Here is a 14909-nt window from a genome sequence, read left to right as displayed (position 1 = left end):
AATCAGGTTGAGTTTTAGATTGTGAGGTCTGGCTGCAACCAATAGAGATCAGACACAACAGTAAAGATGACCCCAGATGTGTAAGGAATAAACATGTCTGCTTTTCCTTTGTTTGTTGTATTCCCATGGCAAGATGGCTAACAAGAGTACCCTTTCTGCAGAGAGTAGAATTGCCTTGCCGAGAGATCCTCTGTCTCAGCGCTGGTTTTTCTTTGTGGCACCGAGCATCTGTTTCCAACAATCTCTATCTCTATTTTTAAAAAGAGAGAGAGACAGACAGAGATGTAGGCTAGTTTCAACAGTCTAAACCCCTTGTGGTAATTGAATCTGTGTGCAGTCTCCTCAAATGACTATGCACATGATGGGGAGACTGTCAGGCCAGTTAAATAACCCCTGAGCTAAACATGAGTAGCCTGGGTCCTCCTGGCTGCCCATTAGGGTGGGATAACCTCCAAAACCTGCAATGCCATCAGTTTCTTCAGTGAATTGTTATTATTTATGGTTCAGCTGAAGACAAGGGGCTGGGGTGTGGGGTGGAAGCATCCCAGCAACTTGACACAGGAGCCCAGGACTTCTCAGGAGCCATGGGTCCAGCCTCCCAGCTCGAGTGTGGCTGCTTTTCATGCCTTTTCTCCTGCCTCTTTCATTTGCGGAGCTCAGCGCCTCTAGAGTTGCTGGCCAGTCACTGCAGATCGCTGATGAGATAAAGATGGCTCTAGGCTAGGGGAGCAGCAGGGAGGCCAAGGGAAGTCTTCCACTCTACCGCCATGAAAGGAAACCCTGGAATCTCAGCTCCCACCCCAGATCTGCCACTCCCATGGGGCCTCCATCCACAGGGGACACACACCAGCTTCGAAGAAACCTGCTCAGCCCTGGCATGGCTCCAGTGTGGCTCAAGGGTGGCTGGGGCTGGTTCTAGCATTTCAGACCCCATCAACTGGTAGAGCAGCTGCTCATGTGATCAGACCTGATCCCTTCTGCCAAGATGTGAGTTTGCCCTTCCCGCCTAGGGGACCCAGTCTATCTCTGCCTAAAGTGACCTCATAATCAGACCATTGCTTAGCAGATCAAGAAACTATGGTCTCAACTCTTCTGGTGCAATGTCTACAAAATTGACTCTCTGAGTAACAACTGTCTATTTGGTGCTGTGCTGAATGTTGTAAGGTCAGGAAGTCCTATAAAGTATGACCCACCCTCCCTCCCTACCTTCCTCCTTTCCCTCCTTCCTTCCTTCTCCTCCTCCCCTCCCTCCCTTCCTTTCCCTCCCTCCCTTCCTTTCTTTTTTTCTTTCTCTTTCTTTCTTTTTCCCTCCTTCTCTCGACAGAGTTTTGTTCTTGCTGCCCAGGCTGGAGCGCAATGGTGCAATCTCAGCTCACTGCAGCCTCTGTCTCCCAGGTTCTAGCAGTTCTCCTGCCTCAGCCTCTTGAGTAGCTGGGATTACAAGCATCTGATACCACGTCTGGCTAATTTTTGCATTTTTAGTAGAGATAGGGTTTCGCCACATTGGCCAGGCTGGTCTCAAACTCCTGGCCTCAGGTGATCCACCCACCTTGGCCTCCCAAAGTGCTGGGATTACAGGCATGAGCCACTGATGACCCAACCTTTAGACACCTGTGCAGGCTGCCCCACGTGAACCTTCTGCTTCAGCCAGTGTGGTCTGGTTTCCATTCTCTGGCCATACTTGGAATTTTTTTTTCTCTCTCTCTCTTTTTTTTTTTTTCTGAGACAACGTTTGGCTCATTTACTCAGCTCACTGCAGCCTCTGCCTCCTGGGCTCAAGCAATCCTCCCACCTCAGCCTCCCAAATTGCTGGGACTATGGTGCAAACCACCACACCCAGGTAATTTTTGTATTTTTTTTGGTAGAGATAGGGTTTTGCCATTTACCCAGGCTGGTCTCGAACTCCTGGCCTCAAGTGATCCACTGTGTCGGCCTCCCGAAGTGCTGGGATTACAGGCGTGAGCCACCAAGCCTGGCTGGAATTTTCTAACCTACCTGCTTTTGCTTACACCATCTGCCCTGGCTCCTAAGCCCATGGTTTTCAGCTCTACCTGCTGAAACCCCGTGAAACTCTTACAGCCCAAGTCAGAGATCATGTCTTCCCCCAAGTGAGCTCTCCCTTATCACTCCCCAAAGAGGGAACTTTTCCCTCCTTTGAAAGAGTTTAGCTCTTCTAGTCTATATGCCAACGTAGCCCTTACCAGAAGACTGGGAATCCCAAAAGGGTAAGGGCCCAGGCCTCACCCATTGTGAAGGAGCCCCCAGGCCTCCAGCAAGGCACCACTTTGGGAGGCACTGGACAGTCGCCCTGAGTCCCTGTGGTCCCTCTAGCTGCCCCTGCTCCCCAATGGAGCCAACTGGAGGGACCACATGGCCAGGCTCCTTCCTCCCAGGCTGCCAGTTAGCTGTAGCCAACAGTGGGCACAGGGGCATGGCAGACGCCAGAGGAAGGGAGGAGCTGAGGCTTTCAGAGCCCCCTACATCCCTACAGGGTTGCTCTGGCCTCACTGTGTCATCACCCAGGGGAAGAATTCCACTCCTCTCACAGAAACCCTCCCCTGGCCTTCTGTCTTGGGTCAGGGAACCCCCCCCCTTTCATCACTCAAGCACAGCAGTGGCAGCAGCCCTGCCGATAGGAACCCGGGTTACTGCGCCAGCCCTAAGGGTTCCTGGCAGCCTGCCCACACCTTTGGAGGTAGTATCATTATTCACTTCTCCTCCAATGATCCAAAAACTTCAGTGCGCCTCCCTTATCCTGCTGGGACTGACTGACAGACGCGGGAATCAGGTATCCGTAGCAGGGATGCATAAATGAGCACATCACATAGGGCTTGCTCTCAGTGACAGACAGACATAATACCAACTGCCTGAAAAAGCTGAGGGTATGCGATCCACGGCTGCAGGTGTCTCCAGCACAAAGGAGGGAGGGGGAGGCCTGTGCGGCTTTGCCCGGAGAAGGGGAACATGAGATGGGCCTTCAGGGTTGGAGACAGTGAAGAGGAGAGAACACAGGCTAGGCCAAATCAACGCGTGGAGGCGACCCCAGCCTTCAGAAATAAGCCACAAAATCTACTGCCAGCTGGGTCCCCCGATACACTGATTATCTCTGTTGTTAAATATGGCAGCCCAAACTTACCGTGCTTAAATTCTGGAAGTAGGTACGTTTAGGAGTTCCATGTTTAGGTTTCTTTAAAAAAAATTAGCTTCTAACAAAAATTGTTTTCTCGATTTAAAAATAAAGCAATGCTGGGTGTGGTGGCTCACACCTGTAATCCCAGCACTTTGGGAGGATGAGGCGGGAGGATCACTTGAGCCTGGGAGGTTGAGGCCACGATGGTGCCATTGCACTTCAGCCTGGGCGACAGAGTGAGACCCTATCTCAATAATAATAATAATTAATAAATAAAACAGCAAAACATCTTGAGGAAAAGACCTGAACAAGTATCCCAATAAGGAGGAGGCAGATTTGGTTAAAAGGAAAAGGTTTTGTTTAAGCCGAGGGACTATTCTTACACTACATCATACCACAGAAAGAACATTTCAAAGTTCAGTGACTAAAAGTAAACGTTTAAATTTGTGTGGAAAATGAACAGCAACGTGGGCAGGGTCATTCATTCAACAGGTGGTTATTAAACTTCCGGCTGCTGATGGAAGGGATGAGGTGCTACAAACCATGCAGAGACATTCCCGTCCTCTAGGAACCAGATTGTTTTACCGTGAGTAAAACAGTAACTCCCATTTACCGAGTGCCCATCACAAGCCAGCTGGGGTGCTGGTCACCTTACAGTTATTATTTTATTTCATCCTTCCCACCCAGGAGCATGGCGGGTATAATTAACAACACTTCATTGAAAGATGAATAACTGAGGGTCAGAAAGGCAGTCTGCCCAGGATGGCACCACTGGCAAGTCGAGGGAATACGGACTTGATCCTTCACCTGGACCCGATTCCAAAATCCACATCCTTCCACCGTACCATACTTCCCATCCACGTGCACAGGAAAATTCGGCATCCATTCAACGTCCTAGCCTGAATCCCACAGGACTTTAGAGGACCACCATGGACAGAGGGATTTGGAAAAGAATTTCTCTCTACATCCTGATTTTTAATTTCAGGCTGGGAAATTTAAACGCAAACACAGCAGCATGTTTAGAAGTCCTGATTTGCATTAAAGCCACCTTGCAACTCAGAGCAGATGAATCGGGAGTCTACAGCAAGCTGACCTGACACGCGGGTACACCGTGCTCTGGAAGCACAGAGCTGGCCGCGTCCTCCCCGGAGGCCACCTCCACGTGGCTGGGCACAGAGGTGGGGCACATACTATTGCTTCCTCTGCCCAGCAGGGCCAAACTAATTGCTGCTGCCCAGTTCCGGGCACCACACTCTAAGAACTTGCTCCATAGGCACATTTGATGGCTTTGTGGAAAGAAAGGATGTGGCAACTTAGGCAAAGCAGGGAAATCATGGCTCATTCCAGCTGCTGCTCTGCTCCTGAGGAAAGTGGGCGGTGGGGTCGGCCTGATTCAGCACAAAGTTGTTTCTGGCCCAGCACAGTTCTCTGTCCAACAGGATGGATCCTGGAAGGCTTTGCGTGGGGGGAGCTGGGGAGCAGGGTTACTGCAGTTTAAGAAAAGCTAGACAAATAAAAACAACAACCTTGACAGCGAACACCAATCCCCCAAGATACCCCAACTACTCCAACACGTGCCTCGACCTCACTCAAAATGCTCTTCCCAGAACCAACTTTAGCCAAGAGCAGAGAATGCAGCTGCTGGCAATGCTGGATTTCAGAAAGGTGGGAGCAGGGACTTGCCGGAAGATACTCACAGAAGACAGGGGAAGATCAATCTGCAGCGTGTCTGCCAATTTCTGTGGTATAAATATTGTGCAAGGTGGCGTGCACTGACTTGAAAAATTCCTGAAAGTTTAACAGTTGGTTCCCTCTCTGCTGGGGTCTTTCTGTTTGACTCACAGATGCCTGAAATTCCTTACATGAGGGACAAAGTTTTAGATCCCCCAATTAGAGATGAGCACTGAGGCACTGGGAGAGGTGGCGCCTTCCCATGGCATGGGGGGGACTGAGGACCAATTCTTCAGCACACGTGACTGGTGGGCAGGGGAAAGATGACCACTCACAGGCAGCGGGGACGCGAAACCTTCCCCTCTTCTGTTCCCGCCAGTCAACCGTCCTGCGTGAACAGAGGGGAAACTCCCTCCCACACCTGACTGCTCACAGAGGTCGTTCTGACGGAATGCTTTCCACACTCAGGATTCTCTTTTAAAGGGAGGGGCTGAAAAAGGAAGGAACCAATGGCTCCCAGAAGGAACTGTTTTCTAATGTATTTTCAAAGGGCCAGGGCCTTTTTGGATCATAGTTTAAAACTCACACCCCTGGCTGGTGGCGCAACCCAAGCCTGGCACGGGACCAGGTAGCTGGGCGGCAGACGCCTTCCACCTCTTAGCCATGTCCCCGTGCTATGCGGGTCACCACTCTGACACCAGATTTGCAAGATCTGGGATGGGGTGACATTAGAGCTCAGCTCATTCTATGCGTGCTCTTTGCATGTGTCTTCTGGTGGCTGCTCTTCCAGGTTTCTTGACTGCAAACCTACCTTTGACAATTTGGAAGAACAGGACCACGGGACGCTTCATACTGTTAGTGTGCTTCACCGTTTTCTGGCTTTTGGGTTAATTTTCTCCCCAGTTAGGCCAAAAGCTCCCTGACGGCAGGGATCTTACCCACGGAAGAAAGAAAAGGAGTGCTTACCAGTTCCTCCAGGTGGCCCAGGAGCAGCACGGTGAGTCAGGGAATGGCAAGCCAGCTGCTGCTGCATGCCCGGCCATCCCGGAGGCAGAATGTCCTGTTCCTGGGGGACACTTTGGCGGCTGTCCTGGAGCCAGAAGGGCTGTGCTGACTGCTCCTCTGCCCTTGGCTGGGTTCCAGCCTTGGTCAGCCAGGGCTGGGCTGCAGGAGCCCACGGGACTGGGTCCCATTCACGCTAATACTTGGATTTTACCAGGTGTGCCGCACTCCCCCCACAACCCAACATTCCACAGCCAGACCGTGCACTGCACAGCGGAGCTGAGGAGGGAGAGGTGAGGAAGGAGAGGTTGGGGAACTGCAGATGGGCTGGCAGGCTGAGAGCTGTCGCCCCTGCTTCCTGCACGTAAGGTTAAATGGCGCGAAGGCTCACCCTTCCATGTGAGACATGATGGCTCTAATATGTAGCCCCCACCCCCAGACTCTGGTGACACAAAACATGCGAGTAAACCCTTTAATTGCTGAAGGTTCTCTGCCAGTGCCCCGGGGGCCACGTTCCCACAGCATCAGGGAAGTGCTAGGACATACGGCCCCTTTTGTCCCACTAACCTGGTACAAGTCCAGGCTGCAGGTCGGAGCCCCACCCCGGCCTTGTAACCTGGCGAATGGGACTCTGGGTCTCCATTACAGACACCATGGTTGGCACCGAGCCTCCACTTGTCCCTCACCCCACCCCATGCATCAGTTGTGTGGCAGCAGGGGTCTCTGAGAGCCGAGGGCCTCATCAGGCCAAGGTGCCTCCTCCTCCAGGTAGCCCGTGAATACCCACAGGGTCAAGGCCCTTGAAGCCCACCCTATCTCCGGACTTCCAATTATATCAAAATCAAATTTTCCAAGAGACTCCAAGCTTTCCTTCTCATGGAAGTCACTTTGCATATTACACGCAGCTGCAAATAGTCTCCCTGAAGTTGTCACTGGGGACCCAGATGAGGGAAAAGTTGCTGAGACTCAGTGTAACCACCCTCCTCCCTCCACATGCCTCCATTCATTCATGAGAGTGGTGCTTCCCAGCACAGGGATGCTGAGGGTGGGGGCCACCGCACAGACAGAATCAGCCCGGGCAACCGAGAAATCCACCAGCAGAGCAGGGCTGGGGGGGCCCTAGTCACCCACACCCTGCACTTGTACAGAGCCGGGAGACTGCCCACAGTGGTTTCCTACATCCTTCTCAACCATGCTGTGTGGTAGGGAGCCCAGCTATGACTATTCAATTCAAGAAATACAATTTTGTAAAAACCCAGAAGTTCAGAGGTGCTCAGTGATTAGGATCCCGTGGGCACCTGTGGGGTTGCGGGGCAGATACTGGCTCTGCTTCCTCCCCAGGGGGTCGTCAGGAGCCGGGCTGCCTCTCTCTGTGGCTGGACTGCTACAGAAGCAGGTGAGGATGCGGGACTCAAAAATTTCTCGCTCATCCTGAACTTCTGTGGACCACAAGCAGTACCTGCAAAGCACCCAGTCCCCTGAAAGGCTGTGGTCCAAACCGCATCTCATTATGTAAGCGTGCACGGGTCCCCTCCAGGCTGGGGAGCAGCAACACACGTTAGCACATACTTGCTAGAGCTCTCCTGCCAGTTGCAAAATACTGTGTCATATTTCATGGAAAGTTCTAAAGGTCACTGCTGCACTTGACTCTGAGATCGCCGCGTTGCCTTGCTGGGGCCCTCCCGTCCTTGCCCCAGGAGGTGTTTATGAGCTGGCACATCTGCGGAGCGCCCTCCGCCCTGACTCAGGCCCCCATGCCCCTGCTCCACGTCAGCCCGACACACTCATGGTCACGCACAGCCTCGTGGTGACCACAGGAACTGGAGCCTGAGTCTCTGAGTGACAAGAGGGTGATTTTTTTGGCAGAGACGAACCACCTCAGCTCACATAGCCCCACTCACGCCAGTGATATCTAAGCCCACTGAGAACTGGCAGAGACACCAGGGACATCTTGCTTTTAAAAACACAGGGAAGTACTAAAAAGGTGAAAGACAATGGCGAGAAGGATTTTTTAGCATGCCGAAATGCAGCACCCAAAACGTCAGAAATCCTGCATCTCCTTAAAATCTTGAAGGGGCATCGCATCCCCCTGTGGAGGGCTCAGTGGGGCCCTTTTCCTTCGTGGTGCCTGGCATCCCTGCGGTTGCCCAGTGCCCAAGAGCGCACTGTGGCCAGGAGCTCTGAAGGCTCTGTCGGCAAGACCCTGCCCTGACTCCAGCTGCTCCGTGCCCCAGAAGCTGAGCCCTGGGCTCAGAGCAATGGCTTCTGAAAAAATAGATTCTGAAGCCGTCTGGGTTTTCTGTTTAATTCTCTTTAACTCTTACAAAGGCCAAAGTGTGCTGGGAGTGCACCGAAGCCTTGGAGAAGGGCCTGGTTACCTCCCAGGCTCAGCGGAGAGCCCGTGTGGCCTGAGGTCTCTCACTTCCAGGCGATGGGGCAGGATTTCCAGTGTCTGCACTCGGGTTGGTCACAGAGAAGCCCACCTTTTCCTACACGTTACTCAGGAGGAAACCCCTGGCTTAGATTGTAAGGACTGAGCTGAAGGGTGCCTCGGAGTTGTTGCTTCTTATAATGAAATATGTTTGAAAACAAGGTGACAGGTAGAAAGGTTTAAAACATGTAGGCCAAACATAGCACCTTAAAGCAACGTATGTTCAGTCATTGGCATGCAATTCTGAGCCATTTATTCTTCCACATTTCTGCTGTAAGAGACCGTTTTACAGGGTTTCAAGACAATTAAATGAGATAAATAGCAAAAATATCCTGTAAGCTGCAGAGCATTTTACAAACAGAGGACATCGCCATTCTCTGTCCCTGAAAGCAGCCTCTCAGAAGCTCCACAGCTCAGGCTCAAGGAGCCCGCAAGGACCTCGTGTGAACAGCTGCGGAAAGCCTGGGTGAGCACTGAAGGGTGCCTGCTCCAGTGGCCGCTCCTGGGGGTGCTTCTGGGCACTGTGCTAGGAATTCGAAGGCTGCAGCCGGAGCCTGGGGAGAGAGCACGGGGCTTCACGATTCTGGCCTGGCCAGGCAGCACCTGCACTTCAATATGAGCTTCCTGCCTTGGCAGACCCTGCCCTGGATCTCAGAGCAGAAACCAGAAGGAATTGACAAAGCCCTGCTCTCCAGCCCAAAGCTCAAAGCCCCAGCACTCCGTCTTTTGAATGAAGAATGAAGGGATTTTCTCAGTAACACTTTACTCTTTTTAACCACACATACTAAGAAGACCGGTTTCTTAGCAGCAAATTGTGACAGGGCAGGAAGAGCGTGGGTGCCATTCAAGGCAGGAACGCCGGCTGCCACAGAGCAGGTAGTGGCGCAAGGTGAAGGTGACAGAGGGTGAGCAGAACTTGCGCAGAGGACACAGACCTCCCGCATCACACAGAACTTTGTCCTCAGAACTCAGCAGCTGTTGGATGTGTTGACATGTACAGGGTAATCTAACAAGGACCCTGACTCATCTATAAAGAGTGAAATTATAGTACTTAGTACCTTTTGACTAAGAAAACTGTTGGCTCAAGCCTGTACTCCCAGCACTTTGGGAGGCCACGGTGGGTAGATCACCCGAGGTCAGGAGTTGGAGACCAGCCTGGCCAACATGATGAAACCCCATCTCTACTAAAAATACAAAAATTAGCTGAGCCTGGTGGTGGCTGCCTGTAATCCTAGTTACTCAGGAGGCTGAGGCAGGAGAATCTCTTGAACCCAGAAGGTGGAGATTGTAGTGAGCCACGATTGTGACACTGTACTCCAGCCTGGGCGACAGAGTAAGACTCTGTCTCAAAAACAAAAAAAAAAAAAAAAAGAAAAGAAAAAAAGAATACTGTAAAGTGTGTAACGCATCTGACATTTACAAAGATGTATGCCCTGGGACGAGATGGCTTTAGCTCCAGATATCCTGAAGGTTAACTCGTGTGGCTGGTTCATTCCTTGAGACTACAAGATTAAAAAACAAAAACAAAAAAAGGCCAAAATGATTCTGTCCCTTGACTGTCCACTCTTTCAGACTGGCTTTATTCCAGATGTCAGCTATTCCTACACTCGCGGACGTCACCCACCTCAAATTCTTTTCTACTTAAAGAATCATTGCCAAGGGGGTGGTAACTGCCCCTGAAGGGGTGAAAGTCAGTTCTCGGAGGGGCCAGAAAAACTTATTACTTTTTTGAGACAGGGTCTCGCTCTGTTGCCCAGGCTTGAGTGCAGTGGCATAATCTCAGCTCCCAGGCTCAAGTGATCCTCTGACATCAGCCTCCCTAGTAGCTGGTACTACAGGCACGTGCCACCACGCCTGGCTACTTTTTGTAGTTTTTGTGCAGATGGGATAGAGATATGAGTTTGTAGAGATGAGTTTCACCATGTTGCCCAGGCTGGTCTCAAACTCTCGGGCTTCAGCTATCTGCCTGCCTCGGCCTCCCTAAGGGAGGCCTGCTGGGATTACAAGCGTGATCCACTGTAACTGACCAGAACTCTTACCTCTTATACACAAGGAACAGATATACTTACAGCATGTAAACAATAGTGTATCTGTTTTATTAAAATTTCATAGAGATTATCAGAAAAATAGTCAGAAAAGCATTTTAGGAGGTAATTTTCAAAAGACTGATATTTAAAAAAGAGAACAGAGGGAAAATTGGTAGGGTGTGGGGTGTGACAGTGAATTATCTGACCCCCCCATTGTAATAAACCACCAACATACAAGGTTTACCATTGATAAACCATAAAATAGTAGACTAGGCATATGATTTTTAAAGGTTTCTTTTGGGGTTTTGTGGAGGAGGGTGGGAACTACTGTCTTTCAATATAAATTGTTTTGAAATGATTGAACTACTTCACTGAAAATTAAAATATTGGGCCGGGCGCGGTGGCTCACGCCTGTAATCCCAGCACTTTGGGAGGCCGAGGCGGGTGGATCACGAGGTCAAGAGATCGAGCTCATCTTGGTCAACATGGTGAAAGCCCATCTCTACTAAAAATACAAAAAATTAGCTGGGCATGGTGGCGCGTGCCTGTAATCCCAGCTACTCGGGAGGCTGAGGCAGGAGAATTGCCTGAACCCAGGAGGCGGAGGTTGCGGTGAGCCGAGATCGCACCATTGCACTCCAGCCTGGGTAACAAGAGCGAAACTCCGTCTCAAAAAAAAAAAAAAAAAAAAAGAAAGAAAGAAAATTAAAATATTAAAAGGAGAAAACAGAACAAGAAAATCTGGTAAATGGTGATTCGCATTTGTAGTAGACAAAATCAGCAAGGTATGTCGTCAAAAAAATCCCTTTGGCAAAAGCCAAAATGAAAATAAAAAAGGTTGTGAAAGTCCATCACCAGCAGGGGCAAGAAGGAAAGAACGTCCCTGCCGCGCCATCCGGCCTCACCCTTCCCCACCCGCAGGCAGAAAGATGTGCTGGGTGCTTTCACCCAGCCTGCCCCCAGTGACAACAGGGAGAGAATCTGCTAATCAATCACCAAAAATTTAAAACACCGTTTTCTGGCCTTTAGGCAACATGGAGCTGGCCTGGGTGTTTTGGAGCCTCCGAGGGTGAGGAAGAAGCTGAGAGTTCTCCTCACAGAGTGCCACAGGCTAGATGTCTCTGGAGAGGAGATGCTCAAAAGAAACTGGGCTCACTGCGAAGCAGAAGAGATATGGTCAAGCAGGAGAACTGGATTAACCATCCCTCCTAAGAGGAAACGCAGGAAAGAAGGCTACGGAGAATCTGCTGTCTTTTCTCTCTCCTCCTAGAAGCTGTAGAGGGATGGTTAGACCCTGAGTCAGCCTTTCGAGCTGTAGGAGCAGACACCTGGAGGGGCAATGAGACAGTCCCCTGTCCATCATCCCATCCTGATGTCCCACCCTTCCCACGACAGCTGTTCCTTTGAATCGATGAACTGTAGTTCCTGGTATCTACCTCCCTCCCTCTCTCCCCTTCCTCCATCTCAATAAGCGTTAGTGTCTCCATGGGCCAAGTATGGAGAAGCAGATGTGAAGCTGTCTTTGGTCATCAAAACTCTGCTGTTACTAAACATTTTCATGCTTCAAAGGGTGTTATTAAGAGAGTGGAAGGCGACTCACAGAAAAGGAGAAAATATTTGCAAGTCATAGATCTAAGTATCCAGTGTCCGGAATGCATAAAGCACGACAAGTCCACAACAGAAAGGCAACCCTTAAAACACGAGCAGCTGCCTGGATTACATATTTCTCCAAAGAAGATATACAGATGGCCAGAAGGTACAAGGGAAGATGCTAGACCTCGCTGGGAAACTGCAAATCCAAACAGCAATGAAAGACCACTTCACATCCTCTAGGATGACCACACTGAAAAGGAAAGGAAAAGAACTGGGCCGGGCGCGGTGGCTCACACTTGTCACCCCAGCACTTTGGGAGGCCGAGGTGCGCGGATCACGTGAGGTCGGGAATTGGAGACCAGCCTGGCCAACATGGTGAAACCCCGTCTCCACTAAACATACAAAAATTAGCTGGGCATGGTGGCGCGCGCCTGTAGTCCCAGCTACTCCGGAGGCTGAGGCAGGAGAATCCCTTGAACCTGGGGAGCACAGGTTGTAGTGAGCCGAGATGGTGCCACTGCACTCTGGCCTGGGCAGCAGAGCAAGACTCCATCTCAAAATCAAATGACTGAACTGTTGGCGAGGATGTGGAGAAACTGGAACCCTTTACACTGCTGGTGGGAATGGAAAATGGTGCACCGTAGTCAACAGTTTGGCCATTGTCTACAAGTTAAACATGAAATGACCGCATGACCCAGGAACTGCGGTCCTAGGTATATACCCAAAAGAACTGAATGCAGATGGCAGCCCTATTCACAAAAGGTGGAAACAGCCCAAATGGCCACTGGCGGGTGACTGGGCAAGCAGAATAGAGTCTATTCTACAATGGAATAGTAGTTAGGCATGAAAAGGAATGAAGTTCTACAAAGTAGATCAACTTTCAAAACAACCTGCTAAGTGAAAGAAGCCACACCCGGAAGTCTGCGCATTGCAGGGTTCCATTTACATGAAATATGCAGAATGGGTGAGTCCAGAGGGCAGACAGCAGCTTAGCATTTGCCCAGAGCTGTGGGAGGGGTAGTGGAGATTGGGGGCTAAGGGCTGTGAGGTTTCCACCTGGGGTGATGAAACAGTTCTGGGACTCGATAGGGGTGACGGTCACACAACACTATGAGTGCCCTTCATGTCACTGAGTTATACACTTCAACCCAGGAGGCTGAGGTGGGAGGATCACTTGGGCCCAGGAGGCAGAGGTTGCAGTGAGCCAACATTGCACCACTGCACTCCAGCCTGGGTGACAGAGCAAAACCCTGTCTCAAAAATAAATAAATAAAAATTGTTAAGATGCTAAATTATATATTATATGCATTTTACGGTAATAAAAAAGTTAAACCTACAAATACTGGAGGAAAATATGGATGAATTCTTCTACAGTCTGGATTTCTAAGGCTGACTAGGTAGCTCATGCTCCATGTGCACTAACGGCTGTTTCCATGTCTCCTGAGAATTGCCTGCGCATGTCTTTTGCCACAATGACTCGAAGATGCCGTGTATTTCCACAGATACGTGGCACTCTGCTGTGCAGCTGTAACTGCTTTATTTCATTCAGCTACTCTGATATTTATTTTTTTGAGACAGGTCTTGCTTTGTCACCCAGACTGGAGTGCAGGGCGATCACAGCTCACTGCAGCCTTGAACTCCTGGGCTCAAGTGATCCTCCTGCTTCAGACTCCCAAGTACCTGAGACTGCAGGCCCATGCCTCCATGCCCAGCCCATTTTTAAATTTTTTTGGTAGAGGCAGGGTCTCACTATGTTGCCCACGCTGGTTTTAAACTCTTGAGCTCAAGCAATCTTCCTGCCTCAGACTCCCAAAGTGTGGGGATTACAGGTGTGAGCCACCTCACCTAGTCAGCTACTCTTTTCCGTGTGGGCATTAGGTTGTCTCCAGTACGTCTGCTGAGAAGGCCTGGAAGCAATGACACCCTAGGAGCAATGTGCACATGTAAACACTATTTGCCACCAAAAGTAACAAGGGCTCCTTAGAGCAATGGCTAATTCCAGGGCTGGGGTGGCGGGGGGGCGGGGGGGGTGCAAGGTCAGCCAGAAAGCCAGGAAGTGCCCACAGCGTGATGGGGACTTGACATTTCCTCATATGAGGAAAGTCAAAGGACACAGTGACGAGCCTGAAGAGGCTCCTCCTGGCCATGTCTATGAAAATCTGAGCATCAGAAACATGATAATGAAGACATGGAATCAACCTAAATGCCCATCAGTGACAGAGCAGATAAAGAAAATGTAGTACATATACCCCACGGAATATTATACAGCTATAAAAATGAAAGAGATCGTGTCTGTTGTGGGAACATGGATGGAGCTGGAGGCCATCATCCTTAGCAAGCTAACACAGGAACAGAAAACTAAATACTGCATATAAGTGGGAGCCAAATAATAAGAACTTATGAACACAAAGAAGAAAATTGCAAACACTAGGGTCTACTCATGAGGGGGAGGGTGGGAGGAGAGAGAGGACCAGAAAAGATACCTATTAGGTACTGAGCTTAATTCGTGATGAAATACATGGGTGATAAGACAATATGTACAGCAACCCCTGTGCTACATTGTTATCTATGTAACAAGCCTTCGCATGTACCCCAAACCTAAAATAAACAATGTTAAAATATATGATAATGACAAATTATAAGACATGGGATAGGATACCAATCCATGGGTCCATACATACACATGTGCACACGGAGAGAAGGAAAACCTCTTCTTAGAAGTAGAATTCCAACCAGTCAGAGGATAGTTCCTGATAAATTTAGAAAATCATCTTTTGGTAATTACTGTAGCAATAATTCTGGTAAGAAACATGGATCCATTGTGAAACCAGTAAGTGAAAGTTTGATGAGAAGGAAAATATTTACATAACCCCAAAGAAGCACTGCGTGAAACCCTGACTGGTGACGGGGGGAAAGTAAGCCCTTCATTTTTAAAAAAATTATTTATGTATTTATCTATCTATCTATCTATTTATTTATTTGAGACAGAGTCTCGCTCTGTCGCCCAGGCTGGAATGCAGGGGCATGATCTCGGCTCACCTCAACCTCTGCCTCC

General features: G+C 49.9%; 1 protein-coding gene and 1 long non-coding RNA gene across 21 annotated transcripts in view; one reads left to right on the top strand and one right to left on the bottom strand.

Annotated features, from left to right (window-relative positions):
* PRKAG2 (protein kinase AMP-activated non-catalytic subunit gamma 2) overlaps positions 1-14909 on the bottom strand; it is a 337838-nt gene that overhangs the window by 195069 nt on the left and 127860 nt on the right. The gene's annotated exons all lie outside the window — the stretch shown is intronic.
* On the top strand, positions 1100-5847 carry LOC118143740 (uncharacterized). Its single transcript, XR_013524138.1, has 2 exons — positions 1100-1164; positions 1750-5847. It is a non-coding gene; the product is annotated as an uncharacterized LOC118143740 (long non-coding RNA).

The sequence above is a fragment of the Callithrix jacchus genome, chromosome 11, assembly GCF_049354715.1.
Source record: "Callithrix jacchus isolate 240 chromosome 11, calJac240_pri, whole genome shotgun sequence".
Taxonomy (NCBI): Eukaryota; Metazoa; Chordata; class Mammalia; order Primates; family Cebidae; genus Callithrix; species Callithrix jacchus.
Note: the sequence above shows the minus strand (reverse complement) of the source record. Positions and strands in the feature narration are given on the sequence as shown.